Source organism: Somniosus microcephalus, chromosome 15 (genome assembly GCF_052327205.1).
Source record: "Somniosus microcephalus isolate GS21.2 chromosome 15, FLI_Smic_1.0, whole genome shotgun sequence".
Classification (NCBI taxonomy): domain Eukaryota; kingdom Metazoa; phylum Chordata; class Chondrichthyes; order Squaliformes; family Somniosidae; genus Somniosus; species Somniosus microcephalus.
Genome location: NC_141001.1, coordinates 28,734,783 through 28,756,578, shown reverse-complemented (window position 1 = coordinate 28,756,578; position 21,796 = coordinate 28,734,783). Strand labels below are relative to the sequence as shown.

Here is a 21,796-nt window from a genome sequence, read left to right as displayed (position 1 = left end):
GCCGTCGTCGTCATCGGAAAAGTGTTGGGAAAGCTTTTGCCCAAACACAACGCAATCAATATAATTGCGTCAAGGAAACATCAGTGTGCCCTTGCACATCATGCCCCCAGGGTAAAAATGGCGCACGGCTCTTTTTCATCCCCAGCATCAGTCCTTCTCCACCTCCCCACACCCCGCTTTAAGTAAATGCATCTCAGACAAATTCAAATCCCAATCGTTTCTTCCAACAGCAACTTTTACAAACAGTGAACAGGGAGGCACTCTTAAGGACCGGCTGTCGTGTTTTATTTAAAGAGGCTTTCCAGTTTGTGGCTTAAACTGGAATCATGGAAGATAAAGAATTTAAACAGATAAATATGAGAGGCTCTTCGCTTTTTAAAAAATAAATACAACAACAAAAACAAAAAAAATCAGCTATGTTTTCCTTTGATCGCTGAAGTGAGTGAAAAGGTTAGTGTGCGAGTATTAAATGGGAAACCCATTTTATACTTGTACTAAGCTCTTCACTTATATTCGCAAAGGGAGAAAACTCTACATAAATAGGTTATAAATAACAGCACATCCATTAGTGGCCAGTCGCAGGGGTCAGGTACGGGGACGGAGCCAGTGACAATCAGATATGTCTCTGTGCCAAGTGGGGAGTGTAAATCTCGGAGCTCTAAAGAGCGGCATCACGTAGCAACATTTCCAGACAGTCTTAGTCCCAACTACTATCTGTAATAAGTACGCTTCAGCTATTTTTTCCCCTTCCTTTCCATTCTCATCTTTAAGGTCACACGGCCTATTCCAGCCAAGAATGCAACTGGGTGAATCCTTCCAGGCCTCTGTGAATGCCAACAACCCAGTCCATCCCACCGGGAACAGAGCACGATGTGGGGCTCATAGGCGTGGGAAAAAAAACACAGTTGCACCCTCAGTATAATTTATAAGTTATGGAGCAAGTAGTTCATTGTTTTCTCCACAACTCTTCGACTTAAGAGAGCTTTTGTTCTTCCGACAGTTTCCGGAACAGACCTGTTCAATTCGACGGTGTTAATGTTTCAGTGTCTCGTGATGTCAAGTGCTGCCAATTTAAACTCAGTAATTTTAGGAAGAAAAAGTGTGCACATTTCAATCTCAACTGATATGTTTGTTTGGGGTGGGGGAGGGAGAACCCCACAGAGCAGCAATGTTTTCAGCAGCTGGGAAAATTGCAATGAAAAGACAGTGAATACGATGCACAGCCAGCACCCGGAATGAGCATCATCAAGATAGTGCTCAGCCCTCGGGGTCTATTTTTCTGCAGTAAAGATTAATACAGTAATGCAAAAAAAATTCCACTGGCCCCATTTTGATGTGGTGCTGCTATTTAGAAGCAGCAAGAAATGTCCCATGGTAGGAAAGAAAGGAAACCAGGTAGGGAAGATTTGGTAACATAGAAGATAGGAGCAGGAGTAGGCCATTCGGCCCCTCGAGCCTGTTCCGCCATTTAATGAGATCATGGCTGATCATCCAAATTTAGTACCCTTGCTCCTGTACTCGAACCCTCTCGCTATGAAGGCCAACATACCATTTGCCTTCTTAACCGCCTGCTGCACCTGCATGCTTACCTTCAGCGACTGGTGCACAAGGACACCCAGGTCTCGTTGCACTTCCCCTTTTCCCAATCAATTGCCGTTCAGATAATGATCTGCCTTCCTGTTTTTGCCACCGAAGTGGATAACCTCGCATTTATCCACATTATACTGCATTTGCCATGCATCTGCCCAATCACCGAACCTGTCCAAGTCATACTGGAGTTTCTCGGCATCCTCCTCACAGCACACACGCCCACCCAGCTTTGTGTCATCTGCAAACTTGGAGATATTACATCGAGTTCCCTCGTCTAGATCACTTATATATATTGTTAATAGCTGGGGTCCTAGCACCGATTCCTGCAGTACCCAACTCGTCACTGCCTGCCACTCGGAAAAAGACCCGTTTATTCCAACCTGTCTACCAACCAGTTCTCTATCCAAGTCAGTACCTTACCCCCAATCCTGTGTGCTTTAACTTTGCACGCTAATCTCTTATGCGGGACCTTATCGAAAGCCTTCTGAAAGTCCAAATACACCACATCCACTGGTTCTCCTTTATCTATTTTACCAGTTACATCCTCAAAAAATTCCAGTAGATTAGTCAAGCATGATTTACCTTTTGTAAATCCATGTTGACTTTGTCCGATCCTGTCACTGTTTTCCGAGTGCGCTGCTATTACATCTTTTATAATGGACTTTAGCATTTTCCCCACTACCAATGTCAGACTTACCGGTCTAAAATTCCCCGTTTTCTCTCTACCACCTTTTCTAAATAGTGGAGTTACATTAGCTATCCTCCAATCCATGGGAACTGTTCCAGAGTCTATAGAATTTTGGAAGATGACCAGCAATGCATCTACTATTTCTAGGGCCACTTCCTTAAGTGTCCTAGGATGTAGATTATCAGGCCCTGGGGATTTATCAGCCTTCAATCCCGTCAATTTCCCTAACACCATTTTCCTACAAATACTGATTTCATTCAATTCCTCACTCTCATTAGACCCTATGTTCCTCGACATCTCTGGGAGGTTATTTGTGTTCTCCTTTGTGAAGACAGAACCAAAGTATGTATTTAATTGGTCTGCCATTTCTTTGCTCCCCATTATAAATTCCCCTGATTCTGACTGCAAGGGACCTACGCTTGAATTCACCAATCTTTTTCTCTTCACATATCTATAGAAGCTTTTACAGTCAGTTTTTATGTTCCCAGAAAGCTTACTCTCATAATCTATTTTCCCCCTCTTAATTAATCCCTTTGTCCTCCTTTGCTGAATCCTAAACTGTTCCCAATCCTCAGGTTTGCTGCTTTTTCTGGCCAAATTATATGTCCTCTTCTTGAATCTTATGCTATCCCTAATTTCCCTTGTTAACCATGGTTGAGTCACCTTTTTTGTTTTATTTTTATGCCAAACAGGGATGAACAAATTCTGTAGTTCATCCATGCGATCTTTAAATGTTTGCCATTGCCTATCCACTGTCAACCCTTTAAGTAACGTTCCCCAATCCATCCTAGCCAACTCATGCCTCATACCATCGTAGTTTCCTTTATTTAAATTCAGGACCCTAGTCTCTGAGTCAACTACTTCACTCTCCATTTTAAAGAAGAATTCTATCATATTATGATCGCTACTCCCCAAAGGGCCTCGCACGACAAGATTGCTAATGAATCCTTTCTCATTACATAATACCCAGTCATATTGGTCCAGGAAACCATCCCGTATACACTCTAGGAATTCCTCCTCCACAGTATTGTTACTAATTTGGTTAGTCCAATCTATGTAGATTAAAGTCACCCATGATAACTGCTGTGCCCTTATTGCACGGATCTCTAATTTCCCTTTTAATGCCACCCCCAACCTCAGCATTACTGTTTGGAGGTCTATATACAACTCCCACTAACATTTTCTGCCCCATGGTATTTCTCAGCTCTGCCCATACAGATTCCACATCCTCAGAGCTAATATCCTTTCTTACTATTGTGTTAATCTCCTCTAACCAGCAAAGCTACCCCACCTCCTTTTCCTTTTTTCCTGTCCTTCCTGAATATTGAATACCCCTGGATGTTGAATTCCCAGACTTGGTCATCCTGGAGCCATGTCTTCGTAAACCCAATTATATCATATCCGTTTACATCTATTTGCGCAGCTAATTCATCCACCTTATTACGAATGCTCCTCGCACTAAGACACAAAACCGGCAGGCTTGATTTTTTAACACTCTTAGTCCTTTTAGAATTATTATTTACTGTGGCCCTGTTTGATTTACGCCCTTGATTTCTCTGCCTTCCACTTTTGCTTTTTGCCTTCCTGTCTTTTGTTTCTATCCTTGATTCCCTTTCCTGTCTCCCTGCACAGGTTCCCAAACCCCTGCCATTTTAGTTTAAACCCTCCCCAACAGCCCTAGCAAATACTCCCCCTAGGACATCGGTTCCAGTCCCGCCCAGGTGCAAACCGTCCAGTTTGTAATGGTCCCCCCTTCCCCAGAACCGGTTCCAATGTCCCAGGAATTTGAATCCCTCCCCCTTGCACCATTCCTCTAGCCACGTATTCATCTGAAATATCCTTCTATTTCTACTCTGACTAGCACTGGTAGCAATCCTGAGATTACTACCTTTGAGGTCCTATTTTTTAATTTACCTCCTAACTCCCTATATTCAACTTTTAGGACCTCATCCCATTTTTTACCTATATGCGCCACGACAGCTGGCTGTTCACCCTCCCCCTCCAGAATGCCCTGCAGCCGCTCAGAGACATCCTTGAACCTTGCACGAGGGAGGCAACATACCATCCTGGAGTCTCGTTTGCAGCCGCAGAAACGCCTATCTATTCCCCTTACAATAGAATCTCCTATCACTATAGCTCTCCCGCTCTTTTTCCTCCCGTCCTGTGCAGCAGGATCACCCATGGTGCCAGGAAGTTGGCTGCTGCTGCCTTCCCTCGATAAGCCATCCCCCTCAACAATATCCAAAGTGGTATATCTGTTTGAAAGGAGGATGGTGAGGCGGCGGGGGGGGGGGGGGGGGGGGGGTGGGGAAGTTAAAAAAAATCTTAACTTTGAATTAAAAGGCAAATGTTCACAGAAACAGAACATGTAACTTCAGGGCTGGCATTTAAAAAAATATATATGGAAAGATGAGAAAAGGCTGATCCCTCCAGTATGTTAACTCTCATCATCACGTCCAACTATATTCTGAATAACCCCGTTATTGCCTCAGATGTTTCTCTGTGACAAATTTCTCGTTAATGTTGCTATTCTGCTGTATTTAGAGCGATTAAATTTTTTCTTTCTTCATTTGAATTTTATTTACTTGGGAGTTTTGTAGCGATTGCTATCTAATTCAAAAATTACACCCATTATAAACATAAAGCACTGGAAGGGTACACTGCAAGGATGCAATCATTTTAAATAAAGATTAGTAAATGTTCTTCTGATAAGAGGATCGCAAGCCTCACACTGCTGTGTAATTTGCAGCCAGAACTTTAAAAGAGTCAAAACAAAGAGTTCCTCATTGCTTTAAAACAGAAAACGCATTTTTTGAAAAGCACATTTTGATTTTTTTTTGTCAAATTCCTTTATCTCTTTCAGATGCTGCAGTGCATTTCCAGCATTTTTCATCCTTTGTCACTGTACAGAGACCCAGAGCTGACCGAGAGGTATCAACTGGTTTATGGATGATAATTCACATTAAAACGTTAGCCACTTCCTCCCTTAAAAAAACTTTGTTTAGTAATGGCACAACCCTGCGGGCTTGTAGTCCTTTACAACATACCAGACATGCTTTATTTGTTTAGCGCACACCTACACAAGTCTTTGAAGCTGGCAGGGTAGGTAAATAAAGTATATGGGATCCTGGGCTTTATAAATAGAGGCATAGAGTACAAAAGGAAGTGATGCTAAACCTTTATAAGTCATTGGTTAGGACTCAGCTGGAGTATTGCATCCATTTCTGGGCCCCACACCTTAGGAAGGATGTCAAGGCCTTGGAGAGGGTGCAGATAAGATTTGCTAGAGTTGTACGAGGGATGAGGGACTTCAGTTCTGTGAAGAGACTGAAGAAGCTGGAATCATTCAAAGAGTCAGCACAGGCACGATAGGCCTCCTTCTGTGCCATGTAACGTTTCACAATGTTAAAGGCGCGATATAAATGCATGTTGTTGTTGTTGTTGTTGTATGATTCCGGGTTTGGAGCTTTGTGCCAAGCTTGACAATACCTGCGTCACATGTGCTAATGAGGCACCAACAGGTACTTGGTGTGCTGTGATGAATGGGAATCATAAAGGAATGGAAGTTGTGACCTGAGAACATTGCTGTGTTCATAATGTCCTCACAAGAAGATAAAGATTAGAGATTTAAAGGGGGAAATGGTGCCGGAGCCCTCTACGGGCTGAATAATAAAACCGATTCTTCGGATCATTCTTTACAACCAATAAAACACAGGGATTGAAATTCCTATTTTACATCACCAAAAGGATTAATCTGTAAGGCAGTAAAAATAAAATATAACCTAACTGTACTGAGAAAACACTGAAAAAATAACATTCAAAAGAAGATTTAACCATTCAAACTGCTCAGTGGAAACTGCAAGTGGATACTGCTATGCAACACTTTGTGGGCATCTATGTATTATATATTAAATTCACTGTGTGCGACATGTGTTTTATTGAAACTTATTAAGTATCTGTTACTCCTGTAGGAGGCACTATGACAGGTATTTCTATTTCTCATCCACATGCTGTCCCTTGGCGACATCATCCGAAAACACAGCGCCAGATTCCACATGTACGCTGCGACACCCAGCTCTACCTCATCACCACCTCCCTCAACCCCTCCACTGCGCCTGCTTTGTCAAGCTGCTTGTCCGACATCCAGTCTATGCTCCTGCCGTAGTCTATCTGATGTTGAAACCCTCATCATCCATGCCTTCGTTACCTCCAGACTCAACTATTCCAATGTTATCTTGGCCAGCCTCCTATCATCCACCCTCTATAAACTTCAACTCATCCAAAGCTCTGCCACCCGTGTCCTGACTCGCCTCAAGTCCCATTCACCTATCACCCCTGTGCTTGCGGACCTTGTGTTCAAATCCCTCCATGGCCTCGCCACTCCCAATCTCTATAACCTCTTCCAACCCTACAACCCTCCCAGATCTCAGTGCTCTTCCAATTCTGGCATCTTGCGCATCGCCAATTTCCATCGCCCCACCATTGGCGGCCGTGCCTTCTACTGTCGAGTCCCTAATTTCTGTAATTTCACCCTAAACCTCTCCGGCTGTCTCTCCTTCTTTAAGACGCTCCTTAAAACCTACCTCTTTAACAAAGCTTTTAGTCAACTGGTCTAATATCTCTTTGCGGCTCGGTGTCAAATTTTGTTTGATAACGCTCCTTAAAGGCGCTATACAAGTGCAAGTTGCTGTAGTACTGTATTTTCAATGTTAAAGGTATCATGCTGTATAATACACAATAGCTGCTATTTCATAGTGAGAGTACATCATCCTGTGATCTGCAATCTGGCCACTGGATTCCCACAAATCATTCAAAATGCTTTGGAAAGTTTTTTTTCCCCCAAAAAAGCACTTTTTTTCCCTCAGTAACTGAAATTTCTTAAAGGTTGAAAGTGAGGACTTGTACTCTAATTTTGCTGCAAATCATGTTGAAAAGCAAGTGGACAAACTTCAAAAGCTCTGCTGAGGTAAAATATATTTTTTCAGGGAAAGTGAGAGAGAGAGAGATGACAATGATCTGATTCTTTTTGTGTTCTGTAATCTTTAGAAAGTGCATTGAATGGAGAGAAACAAAAGTGGGAGAGAGAATTCATACCAACATTAGTTCAACATTTAAAGTGTTGAATTTTTAAGCCAACTGATAATCCATCTGTACTTTTGAGTTAAGGTAAATACTAATTCCTTACACCTGTGTGACAGCAATCATTAGGTGTGTCAGCGATCCTAATTGCTAATGTATCTGTGCGCATGAGAGAGAGAGGGAAATAAACTGTGTCTTTTCTTATACAGTATAATTTGATGTATTTTATTAAAAAATACAAGTAAGTTGAATTTCTAAAACAAATGAAGCCTCTGAGGGAAACAGATAGGAGGGGATGGTGGGAAGAAGGGAGGGGAGGAGAGAAACAGGTTGAGGGGTGAAGAGGCCTCTGCTCTGGCCTCTTGCTACTGCTCCTTGGAGGGAGCAAGTGGCAGTGAGAGAGAGCTGGTGGAGGGACAGTAGAGCAAGAGCAAGGGGGGGGGGAGGGGAGTGGAGAGGAAAGGATACAGGGTTGAAACTGGTAGTTCAATGGAGAAAGAAGTAGAGATACCTCATCACACCCTACTTCATCTCACCGTATCAGCATATCCTTCTATTCCTTTCTCCCTCATGTACTTATCTAGCTTCCCCTTAAATGCATCTAAGTTATTCGCCTCAACTGCTCCAATGTGGTAGCGAGTTCCACATTCTAACCGCTCTCTGGGTAAAGAAGCTTCTCCTGAATTCCTTATTGGGTTTATTAGTCACTAGTTTTGGATTCTCCCATAAAAGTGGAAATATCTTCCATAGATCTGAAACCATAAGTGAGAATGGTCGGGGGAATTTTCCAGTCTGCGCTGGTGGTGGGTGAAGTTCCTTGGCTCCAGTACGTACATGGAAAATTGCCCCAGTGTATCTGGTGACCTAATTTATTTCATTGCTGTAGTGGCATGTTCAATGGTCTCTTTATTAAGAAGTTACGGTGGTGGACCATGCCCTATAGAAAAAAAAAGTACAGTACTTGCATTTATATAGCGCCTTTCATGACCTCAAGACGTCCCAAAGCATCCTGAGGTCATGAAAGGCGCTATATAAATGCAAGTACCTTTGCATTTATTGGCAAGACAGCCAATGAAGTACTTCTGAAGTGGAGTCACTGTTGTAATGTAGATGTGGCAGCCAATTTGCACACAGCAAGCTCCCAAAAACAGCAACATGATAATGACCAGATAATCTATTTTCGTGATGTTGGTTGAGGGATAAATATTGTCCAGGACACCAGGGATAACTTCCCTGCTCTTCTTCAAAATAGTGCCATGAGATCCTTAAATGTCCGAGAGGACAAACAGGGCATTGGTTTAACGTCTTATCTGAAAGACGGCACCTCGGACAGTAGAGCTCTCCCTCAGTACTGCACTGGGAGTGTCAAGCCTAGATTTTGTGCTCATGCCTCTGGAGTGAACCAACAAACTCCTGGCTCAGAGGCGAGATACCACTAAACCACTAGTTCAAGATATCATTAAAGTTGGAAAAGGTAAAAGAGAAGACAGTAAATAAGGAAGTAGTAGTTAGGTGACTCGATACCTGGCTTTTAAAAGACTGAAGATTGTTGCCGGGGTTGGGGGGAAGAGGAGAGAGAGAGAGAGAGGATGGAGCTGTACAGTTTTGAATTCCTGGGAAAGGAGTTGGAGATGCTGTGCTAAGTCTTGATTTCAACACAATGAGGATGCAGGGAAGAAGAACAGGATTGGTTGGGGGGTGCGGGGGGAGGCAAAGAGAGAGGAGAGACAGACACATTTCAGAAAAGGCAAGACAGACAACCTGCTCCATGAAGGCAGCAGACAGCCAAGAGAAACCATATTCTCTGCCACAGAAGACTCACTAGATTTATAAAAATGGGAACCTCTGGCACCACACAGCACTCAAACCCTAGTCTGTGCCCGTGACCCTGCACTGTACCAGAAGCTCCACACAACACAGCACTCAAACCCTAGTCTGTGCCCGTGACCCTGCACCAGAAGCTCCACACAACACAGCACTCAAACCCTAGTCTGTGCCCATGACCCTGCACTGTATCAGCAGCTCCACACAACACAGCACTCAAACCCTAGTCTGTGCCCATGACCCTACACTGTATCAGCAGCTCCACACAACACAGCACTCAAACCCTAGTCTGTGCTCTGACCCTGCACTGTACCAGAAGCTCCACACAACACAGCACTCAAACCCTAGTCTGTGCCTGTGACCCTGCACTGTACCAGAAGCTCCACACAACACAGCACTCAAACCCCAGTCTGTGCTCTGACCCTGCACTGTACCAGAAGCTCCACACAACACAGCACTCAAACCCCAGTCTGTGCTCTGACGCTGCACTGTACCAGAAGCTCCACACAACACAGCACTTAGACCCCAGTCTGTGCCTGTAGCCCTGCACTGTGCCAGAAGCTCCATATCACTTGGTGACTGTACCATTCAGCATGGGGCTCATCACAGAATATGACATGGTCAGGGAAAATCCTGCATACATTACAATCAAGTAATGGCCAAGAGATTGCTTAAAATCACAAGCAGTCCATAAGCGGCTCTGTCACTGGGCAGATTACCTTTAAATCCACCCAAGAGAGACAGAAAAAGCTTATCGGAACTCTAGCAGGAGAATCGGACTCTATAGTGAAGTACAGTACGGGGACAAAGTTAGGAGGAACAGGAACCCCTCAGAGTCAGCAGGGCAAGGAGGAGCCCAGTGCACAGGAGTGTTGGCAAAAGGTGGCCTGCTGAAATCCAAGGCTGGCATCGGTGTTACTGCTGGCACTGGAGAAGGAGGTGAGCCCATGTTAATGTAAAGAGACTTATCATGGGTTAGAGTGGTGCAAAGCTGGCTTGGAGCAGGCAGCGGGCAGCTTGTTTACCCATTGCACACGCTCTGGGTGGCTGGTAGTTACTCTCACAGGTTTGGGCTTGCCGGGGTTTGCTGGCAGTCGGCTCGGCTCAGCATGTTCTCGCTGCATGGCAAGAAGGGAGGAGGCTGCTCGAGGGACAGAGGAGAGCCTATTTGTTCATCTTGCATTTCACGTGGTGCACCCCTTGTCACATGCATGGCATGTAAATGCATGACCTTCTTATCCGGCATGTATTGCGCATATAATTCCACCTCAAGGCTAAATCAAGTATCAATGCCACATACAGTTAAAGAGCAGGAATTCGTTTTTAAAATTCAGGCAGCAAAGTGGCAATCCAGCACTTAGTTCAGTACCTTAAACATTAGCTTAATGGCTTTAATTCGTAACACACTACAACGTTTCTGTTAAAACAGCAGGACTAGGACAGCAGGACTTCCGTGCTCAGTATTTCAGTCATGGTCACTATTAAACACACACACACACACACTAACTATGCAACTATAAAGTAAATTACAGACATAAATACACTAATTTCAGATGAAGGAATTTTGTGCTCCATTTGCATTTTTTCTCTTTTTTAAAAATAATTCCCCCCTCCCCCCAAAAGGTGCTGACTCACTTGGTGGTGGGGATACGGTACCGCTGGCACTGGGTGCCTTTCTGCTACCTGGCCCAAGTGGCCGTTCTTCATGTGTAAATGACTTGTGGCTATTCGACTGTGGGGAGCACAGCGCCTCTTCCAGCAAGGTTTGGGGTTAAGTATTCATGAGCAGGACCCCCTGGCAGGATTGCCCCTCTCCTCTCTAGCCCTAGCGGCGAGGCCCAATTGTAACACTCCTAAAGCTGCCTTTGGCCGAGATCCATTGGGGGACAAGGGTAGGGTAGAGGGGGGTTGAACCTGGGACCTTCCTGTTCTGCACGATTCGGCCACCGGTTGCCTTAACCACTCGAGTCATCGGGTGTTCAATAGCACTGTAGACCAACCGGCATTATACAAATAAGAAGCTGCAGCACACAGACAGGCAGGAGTTGACATTTCTGTGGAGCAGCCACACGTTCAGGTGAAATCAATGCTGCGTGACAGTGTGAGCTGTCAAACACCAACACCTTTCTTTCCCGCTCAGTCGAACATGGGAGGGTGAATTTGGTGAGGTTCTTCAGCCCCCTCCCTCACCAACAAAGGTAAATCACACACACTTCTTTCTCTCTCCCACTCTACTCGAGGAGGTGGGGGAAAGAGAACAAAAAAGGGGGGGGGGGGAGAAGAGAACAAAAAATGGGGGGGGGGGGGAGAGAAGAGAACAAAAAATGGTGGGGGGGGGGGGGGAGCTGGAAGCACCCACTCTGCTCCACGGACACTGAGCTGATTGAGGCTCGGTTGAAAGTTTTATCTTGTGGTTAAGTTCTTTCATTAATCTAGATACAAATTTGGTTTACTGTTGATGAGACTGGGACAACCCAGTGCAAGGTGGAGCCTCGCTCACCCTGCCCGGCTGAAGGAGGTTGGATGGGACTAGGCAGTGGGAGATAGCATTTCAGAAGTCGCAGTACCTGTTCCTCCCACTCCTTGGGGTCTTTTGTAGGACTGTAATGAAAGACTAGTGAACATTTTAAAAGTTCCAGACTCAAAACATCAGGAACTGTTTGTGTCCATTACTCAATTGTATTAAATCAGACGGCTTTACCCCCGACGGCTAGCCCTCAAAAAAACTGGTTGGTTTGGCACACAAGAATCCACTAAAACCATCAAGCATCTGCCTGGAGCTTTAAGTTTTTAAACTGCTGAGAGAGAGAAAAAAAAAACAAATTCAGGAGCACAAATGAAAGTTGCTTTATCTCGAGCAGGAGCTTGAGAGTAATGAAAAAAACAGCCGGGGTTACTCACACTATCACAAACAACAGATCAACAAGATTTAAAAAAAAGTATTGAATACGACCTGTGAGCCCACACAGAGGTCGGCGACAGCAAAGTAATCCTGCAGTGTACAACCACTGACTGGTCCGAGGGAAAACCGAACGGCAAAGCTGGGGCGGGAGAGGGGGCTGTTTGTCCCCGAGGGAAGCTCTAACACTCTTATCAGCTGAAGGCACTTCCTCTATTGAGCTGTTGCTGCTCGCTCGCTCTCTCTCTCTTTGGCTTGGTTTCCAAGTGCAGACTGTCAAGCACAGTTTAGCTGTCTATTTTTTTCCCATTGCCACAGCGACCAAAAAGGGCAATCCCCATCCCCTGGGCCTGCTCGTCAGAAGCTATCGTTCCCCTCCTCATTCTCACTGTAGTGTACACACGAGGGTTGCTGCAAACTGGTCCCAAGCTTTTCCTCGGTTTCTAATTACTTTATTAAAAAAAATCTTACTTTACTAGCTTTTCTTTCAAAAACTAAACTTTCAAAATTGATGGGCAGATTTACATGTAAAAATACTTCATAGGCGGACGAATTGTGGAGAATTCATCGCTTCAGGCACAAAAACCAGTGTTCACACCCAGCTAAAGGAAAAGCACAAACTCAAAAATCACTGCAGCCACCCATACCAAAGTCCTAAGTTCAATCAACAGTCTGGACTTACCTGATCTAAAGACGCTACAATCAGCACCTCTGGTTTACAAGAGGGACAATCATCCAGGGTCCCCACTCCTCATCATTATCTAGTCTCCTGCTCCAAGGTGCGCTTGCTAGGGCATCTGCTGAAGACAGGATCAGGCCAGGTTGTGATGCCCCCCTGGTCGAAGAGCTTCCAGACAATCCGTTAAGGTTCATATGTCGATGATGAGCATTAGGCTTGGGTACTAGAGAATGACCGCATCCCAAAAAGGAGCCATCACCTTCAACAGAGAGGAGTGCCAGGGAAGAACCTAAAATATTAGCACAGAATCTGAATTACAGCACCCAGGGCCACACTGCATTCTGACTGCAACACATGAAACAGCCAAGAGGCAATGGGTAGCCTATGAGAAACAGCATGCACTCCGTCCTGGTGTCCAGAGTGCCGCATCACACTTGAGAACTTAACCACTGCTACCACACTAACCCCCCCAGAATTTTTTAAGCAACCAAAGTGCTTTTACCCAGAGAAAGAAAAAGATCCGGAAAGGAAAAGAAAGAAAGACTTGCATTTATATAGCGCCTTTCATGACCTCAGGACGTCCCAAAGCGATTTACAGCCAATGAAGTACTTTTTGAAGTGTAGTCACTGTTGTAATGTGGGAAACAGTGAGCTATGGAGTTTTGTTTTACATTAAGGGCAGTTAACACATCTCTAACAGTTGACAAAAGAGGGAGCTTTATTCAGACTACCAGACAAATTCAGTCCTCTGCTTACAAAAAGGGAACGTGTTTAAACGTAGCTGAGCTGAAGTCTAATTTGGCTCCAAACTCTCTGTAGGCTGAATCCCCTCCCGATAACATTTCACTCACTAACTTTCAGAGGCCCTGCTCGGAATGTCTGGCTGGAGTAGATGTTCCTCTTGAGATTAAGCAGCAGTAATTTCAATTGCCTGAGTGCTTGCTTGGAAACACAAAGATTGCACGCAACAGGAGCACAAATGGTTTCAATCACAACCATTTTGCTTTGCAATAAAGTAGGCGGGCACAGCAGCAGCAGACCCGAGGTCAAACAACATGATGTATTTACATAGCACCTTTAACATAGTGAAATATCCCAAGGCGCTTCACAGGAGCATTATCAGACAAAATCTGTCGCCAAGCCACATAAGGAAATATTAGGACAGGTGACCGAAAGCTTGGTCAAAGAGGTAGGTTTTAAGGAGGAGAGTGGCAGAGGTGAGGGAGGGAATTCCAGAGTTTAGGGCCTCGACAGCTGAAGGCACTGCCGCCAATGGTAGAGCGAAGGAAATCGGGAATGCACAAGAGGCCAGAGCTGGAGGAGCACAGAGATCTCGGAGGGTTGTAGGGCTAGAGGAGGTTACAGAGACATGGAGGGGCGAGGCCATGGAGGGATTTGAAGTATGAATGAGGCAGAAGCACTTCACCGGGGGGTGGTGAGGGAGTGAATAATTAGTAAAACATATTTTTTTTTTTATAAAGATGCAAAGAGAGCCTGAAGTACAAAGTGAAAAGAATATTTCTTAATAGTTTCTATTTCAGACAGATGATGACAGATTGCGATATTACTTTTATATTATAAACAGAGCTTGCTGTATCTTGGTAACAGAGTATGTTCAGAGGAGAAGAATAAATCTCATTTGTAGCTGCTTGTCATCAATGAATGATGTTAACACCCTCTTGTGACAATCATCACTCATACATGCAGCTCAATAGCTGGAAGTGGTGGAGAAAAAAAATTAAAAAACGATTTAAAACCGGATTGCAAAAATAAACCAAACCAAATGGCACAAGTGCTTTGCAGTCAGACAAGGTCAAATGGCAGCCTGGAAGTAAGGAGGTAGCACGAGCAGCTATACTGTTCATCTCGACAAGGAAAGGAGGGGGAAAAATAACATGTCAGAAGGTAAGCCATACAGCTGCTCGTGGCCATTACAGCGCAGTATTGGCAGACAGCTGGGAACAGGTCGTCTGTAACCGGAGTACTGGGAGCAGCACTAGAACAACCTGGGAATGGTTGCTCCCTAAATTTCAAAAGCGAATTGGATATATACACATGAAAAGGAAAAATTTGCAGGGCTATGGGGAAAGAGCAGGAGAGTGCGACTAATTGGCTAACACTTTCAAAGAGCCGGCATAGGCACGATAGGCCAAATGGCCTCCTTCTGTGCTGTCCGATGATGCAATGTTCCCCTTGTAATTCAGTTTGGAGTGGGGGTGGGAAATGGGAAAGAGGAAGAAGAGGGGTAGAGTGCTTAGGCTTTTGGCCACCATCTCTGTTTATTGGCACCGTGACTGAGATCGGGAACTCAACACGCAAGCAATCACAAACACATCCGTAAACTTCCACCACTGAAAGTACTACAAATACAGGACTTGGCCAGTGAATAAATAAGTGTACAGACCAGTAAGTTTTCATATTCAACCCCTGGCTTGAGCTGAGTTAGCTCTCAGTGGGGGCAGTGCTGGAGGCTATACAACAGGCCTCAGCACTCCTGGGTGAAGGAGGGGTAAATCAGCCAGGGTTCTGCTCCTGATCAACCAGCAATATTTGCTGGAAATGCACCCGTGAGGATATGATCACGTCTGACTGTGAAACCCCTCACAGCTGACAACCCCTGATGTCGAAGCTCGCACACGAAAAATGGCCACTTGGGTGGTACAAAATACCAAACTTCAGCAAGGAGTCAAAGTACTTTGGAGAGAAGGGAAGAAAATTTCTGGAGAAAAATTGGTGAGCAAAAACCTAGTTTGAGGAAGGCAGAAAATGACACAGAAATAGGCGCAAAAATGACTAGCAAATGACCGCATCCCAGAAAGGAGCCATCACCTTCAACAGAGAGGAGGGCCAGGGAAGAACCTAAAATATTAGCACAGAATCTGAATTACAGCACCCAGGGCCACACTGCATTCTGACTGCAACACATGAAACAGCCAAGAGGCAATGGGTAGACAATGAGAAACAGCATGCACTCCGTCCTGGTGTGTGTGGCACGGTGCCGCATCACACTTGAGAACTTAACCACTGCCACCACACGAACCCCCCCAGAATTTTCTAAGCAACCAAAGTGCTTTATCCAGAGAAAGAAAATAATCGGAAAAGAAAAGAAAATGAAAGACTTGCATTTGTATAGTGCCTTTCACGATCTCAGGACGTCCCAAAGCGCTTCACAGCCAATGAAGTACCTTTGAAGTGTAGTCTCTGTTGTAATGTAGGAAACACGGCAGCCAATTTGCACACAGCAAGCTCCCACAAACAGCAATGACATAAGTGACCAGATGATCTGTTTTAGGTGTTGGTCGAGAGATAAATATTGACCAGGTCACAATGTTAGAGCGACAGGAGAAATAGAGACAGTGATAGCTCTGTTAAACTAATGACACTGAATAGGTAGAAGCCCATTTAATTGAGGTCAGATCACCTATACTGGCTTCAATAACAAAAAACACAAGTTTCAGGATGCATGTATAGGTTGCCCCATAATGTACTGTGCAACAAGACAATCATATAATAGGCCTCACTGCATCATTGTGTGTTGCATTAAGGAGAAAGCAATCTAGAAAGAGGACTGGCTCACAGTTATACTGCACCGGCTCCACATAGCATCAGCATCATCGCGTTGCTTTCCTACATGTTGCTATTGCACACCTACCACTGCACTTTTGGGACCAGATTTCAGAGTCAGCACTGCAACAGGCCAAGAGTGTACAATAAGGAAGGTAAGAGACATAGGTTCAATGGGTCTCCCTGGAAAAATACAAGAGTGAAGATGTTGGGAGTGAGATTTAAACATATGACTCCGACCAATAAGAGAATGCTGAATGTTGCAAGACATCAAATACAAGATTGTAGAGGACAGCATATGGCGGCGCCAAGTCCCTCTGAATTTTGGCAACTCCTATAGTCATTGAAAAATATAAAAATTCTCACTGGGATCACTAAATTAACCTGTCTTTCTGCTTGAAAGTGCAGCCTTGGGTGCACAAGATAATTGCGGCTGAGAATGGCCATTCAGCCCACCTTCGTTCATCCAGCCCAGAATGACCCAAAAGTCCCTCCACTGCAGCATCTAATTGTTTCTTAAAGGATTTCAAGGTTTCTGCCTCCACTACTCTATATGGGCGAGGAACAGGTAGGTAATTTAATACTTTCCCCGTCACTATTCTTTGGAGTCGAGCCAGAGGACGATGCCTGTCGTCCAGGTCAATGATATGTCACTTTTAAACTCCTGTATCTTTACACAATAATTAGTTGCTGTAACTTGCTGGTAAGAGGTTTATTACAGTGGTGCTGTCATATTACATTAGATGGCACTCCACTATTTCCAATCTATCACATAATATTATGTTTACAGCAGCACTGCCCATTCACCATTTTTAGTAGATTGTGTCTAATAATCGTATCGAGTTTCATCATTCCAGTCACCCAGTCCCCATGTAAACTGTAAGCAGTGATTTTTAAAGGGGTTCTTTATAAATTACAAGATAAAGTGCTCGGCAAACCTTTACTCAGTTATTTCACAAATGCACAATGCAATGGCGTAAATCATACGGCAATACTTTGTCACTTCTGTCTGATATCACCACACTGCGAGTCAAGCCAAATTCTTCTCTTGCCCCAAGCACTTTTTTTTCGTGAAGAACGTCTAAGAATCTCTAATCTCCTTTGTCAAAGTGAGCAGGCTGTTGGCTTATGAGGAAGAACGTGAAGAATGAAGAGCGAGGCTGTTCACCTGAATCCCTTCCCCACCCCACAAGTGTGTATTCAAGGCTCATGACACTGCAACACTCAGCTTCTACTTCATAGTGTGCACAGAGTCACTCTTTCCTACGCTAAATTTAAATCTCAGCCACTTCTGACTGCTCGAGTGCATTGACACAGCCATTACCCACTTAGCAAAATCGATTCTTCGCATCAGCTGATAGGAAGGGGCCAGTCTGCTTGGAAACAGCACAGAAGAGATCAACTCTAACATATAGAACATATATATAGGGAATTCTACACACAATCATACACTGTCTATGGCACATCATACCCCTATTCCAAAACAGACAGGGTATTCTACACCCTGTAATGTAATATATATGGTGTATACTGTAGTTTGTTGTATAATAGAAACATGTGTATGACCCCTGCAATATAGTATATAGAGATACTCTACCTGGTGGAATATATACTGGGGAATATTGTGCTCTCTTTATAATATCAAATATTCTATCCCTTATAATCTAATATAGAACAAACATTCTAGTGCCCATAATATAATGTTTACAGGTCATCTAATCCCTGTAATAATATTGTGAATAGGGCATTCTATCCCTTCCATTATAGGTCCTGTCCCACCAGACCGGAAGGCCACCAGAGGGGGCAGGACATACTGGTTAGCATGCAAGTGGGAGTGGCCCTCAACATCGACTCCAGTAGTTAGGAGCTGTTCAGCCTCATGGATGCAAGTCAAAGACGGCCAAGGAAACTTCCTGATCACCTCTTACTACTCCGTTTAACTAGCCTTTGGCTTAATGGTAGCATTCCCGCCTCTGTCAGAAGGTGCTGGGTTTCTACCCCCGCTCCAGACATCCCAGCGAGTGGGGCTCCGGCTCAGATTTCTGGTTTGGCGTCAGTGGGAAATACTCAACTCTGGCGGGCGTGATGTCCCGCCACCGTACGGGCTGTGCGGGACCGGCAGAGAACTGGGCCCAGAAAAATGCTACCGTAAAGTACTAACCACCCTATCGGCTGGTATAAAGAGGCTTACAGCCATGGAAGGCGAGTTCATGTTTGGCAATCAGCCTGAGAATCCTCAAAAGTACCAGCAAGTGCCACAATAATATGCTCACCTAGGCTCAGTTCAGATTCCAGCAGAACCACCTGATTCTAGACTTCGTCACAGCCTCAATCCAGACATGACCACAAGAGCTGAATGCCAGAGGAGAGGAGAGTGTAACTGCTCTCAACATCAAGGCAGCCTTTGAATTGAGTATGGCACCAAGGAACTCCAGCAAAACTGATCTCAATGGGATTCAATGGGAAAGCAGTGGAGTGGCTGAAGTCATATCTGACATGCAGGAAGATAATCATGGGTGTCATCACAGCCTCAGGAGACTGCTCCAGGGTTCTTCAGCCTAACCATCTTCAACTGCTTCATCAATGACCTTCCCCCTATCATAAGGTCAGGAGTGGGGCTGTTCACTGATGATTCCACCGAGTTCAGCTCTATTCACAACTCCTCTGATAATGGAGCAGCCCATGCCAGCCTACGACAGAACCTGGACTTGGGTTAACAGATGTAAAGTAACATTTAAGTCACACAAGTGCCAGGCAATGACTCTCCAACAGGAGAAAGCCGAGCTACCTCTCCCTGACCTTCAACAGCACCACCATCATGTAGTGACTCAGCTTGCAACATTTTGTGGCAGGTCACCATTGCCAAAATGCTGATCAGGAGCAGCCACATCAACACTGTGAGTGTAAGAGCTGGGCAGAGATCCAGTACTCTCTGGTGAGTGGCTCACCTCCTGACCTCTCCACGGTCTACAAGGTTCAAGTCAGGAGTGTTCGAGAATACTCACTATTCCTGGAAGGGCACAGCTGCAACACTTGAAACTCAACACCATCCAGGAAACAGCAGTCCGATGATCAGTGCTCTTGCCACTGGACTCAATATCCAAAGATACTATCACACTCCCAGAGACCCCTCAAATACTATCACAGTCCCAGAGACCCTCAAATACTATCACAGTTCACACTCCCAGAGACCCCTCAAATACTATCACACTCCCAGAGACCCTCAAATACTATCACACTCCCAGAGACCCTCAAATACTATCACAGTCCCAGAGACCCCTCAAATACTATCACAGTCCCAGAGACCCCTCAAATACTATCACACTCCCAGAGACCCCTCAAATACTATCACAGTCCCAGAGACCCCTCAAATACTATCACACTCCCAGAGACCCCTCAAATACTATCACACTCCCAGAGACCCCTCAAATACTATCACAGTCCCAGAGACCCCTCAAATACTATCACAGTCCCAGAGACCCCTCAAATACTATCACACTCCCAGAGACCCCTCAAATACTATCACACTCCCAGAGACCCCTCAAATACTATCACACTCCCAGAGACCCTCAAATACTAACACACTCCCAGAGACCCCTCAAATACTATCACAGTCCCAGAGACCCCTCAAATACTATCACACTCCCAGAGACCCCTCAAATACTATCACACTCCCAGAGACCCCTCAAATACTATCACAGTCCCAGAGACCCCTCAAATACTATCACAGTCCCAGAGACCCCTCAAATACTATCACACTCCCAGAGACCCCTCAAATACTATCACACTCTCAGGGACCCCTCAAATACTGGCACACTCCCAGAGACCCCTGAAATACTGGCACACTCCCAGAGACCCCTCAAATACTGGCACACTCCCAGAGACCCCTCAAATACTATCACACTTCCAGAGACCCCTCAAATACTATCACACTCCCAGAGACCCCTCAAATACTATCACAGTCCCAGAGACCCCTCAAATACTATCACAGTCCCAGAGACCCCTCAAATACTATCACAGTCCCAGAGACCCCTCAAATACTATCACACTCCCAGAGACCCCTCAAATACTATCACACTCCCAGAGACCCCTCAAATACTATCACACTCCCAGGGACCCCTCAAATACTGGCACACTCCCAGAGACCCCTCAAATACTGGCACACTCCCAGAGACCCCTCAAATACTGGCACACTCCCAGAGACCCCTCAAATACTATCACACTTCCAGAGACCCCTCAAATACTATCACACTCCCAGAGACCCCTCAAATACTATCACACTCCCAGAGACCCCTCAAATACTGGCACACTCCCAGAGACCCCTCAAATACTATCACACTCCCAGAGACCCCTCAAATACTATCACACTCCCAGAGACCCCTCAAATACTATCACACTCCCAGAGACCCCTCAAATACTATCACACTCCCAGAGACCCCTCAAATACTTTCACACTCCCAAAGACCCCTCAAATACTATCACACTCCCAGAGACCCTCAAATACTATCACACTCCCAGAGACCCCTCAAATACTATCACAGTCCCAGAGACCCCTCAAATACTATCACACTCCCAGAGACCCCTCAAATACTATCACACTCCCAGAGACCCCTCAAATACTGGCACACTCCCAGAGACCCCTCAAATACTATCACACTCCCCGAGACCCCTCAAATACTGGCACACTCCCAGAGACCCCTCAAATACTGGCACACTCCCAGAGACCCCTCAAATACTATCACACTCCCAGAGACCCCTCAAATACTGGCACACTCCCAGAGACCCCTCAAATACTATCACAGTCCCAGAGACCCCTCAAATACTATCACAGTCCCAGAGACCCCTCAAATACTATCACACTCCCAGAGACTCCTCAAATACTATCACACTCCCAGAGACCCCTCAAATACTATCACACTCCCAGAGACCCCTCAAATACTGGCACACTCCCAGAGACCCCTCAAATACTGGCACACTCCCAGAAACCCCTCAAATACGGGAACACTCCCAGAAACCCCTCAAATACTGGCACACTCCCAGAGACCCCACAAATACTGGCACACTCCCAGAGACCCCTCCAATACTATCACACTCCCAGAGACCCCTCAAATACTGGCACAGCCCTGAAATAAAGAGTAGATTGCCTTTCAAAAGCTAGGCTTTATTAACCTTAAAAAACCAGCAAGTACATGTTGAGCACCCAGTCTCAACCAAACTGTAGAAAACTGAATTTAAGATGGCCACCACAGGTCACATGGAATCAACTAACCAATAAGTTTACAGCATATATCTCAAGGCAGGAAAACAGGCAACCAATTACAATGCTTCTTATAAAAAAAGAATAATCACCACAAGCCCAGAGACCCCTCAAATACTATCACACTGCACGAGACCCCTCAAATACTATCACACTGCACGAGACCCCTCAAATACTATCACACTCCCAGAGACCCCTCAAATACTATCACACTCC

General features: G+C 45.1%; 1 protein-coding gene across 9 annotated transcripts in view; it reads right to left on the bottom strand.

The window, feature by feature from the left end:
• Positions 1 to 21,796, bottom strand: part of dgkza (diacylglycerol kinase, zeta a) — a 516,902-nt gene that overhangs the window by 367,605 nt on the left and 127,501 nt on the right. For 3 of the 9 annotated variants that reach the window (XM_086007585.1, XM_086007586.1, XM_086007588.1), the window contains exon 1: positions 12,135 to 12,322. The exons of 3 other annotated variants lie outside the window; for them this stretch is intronic. The gene's annotated coding sequence lies outside the window, so the exon portion shown is untranslated. Of the gene's footprint in view, positions 1 to 12,134; positions 12,323 to 21,796 lie in introns of those variants that run through there. 3 more of the 9 variants (XM_086007589.1, XM_086007587.1, XM_086007590.1) reach the window with 1 other exon arrangement.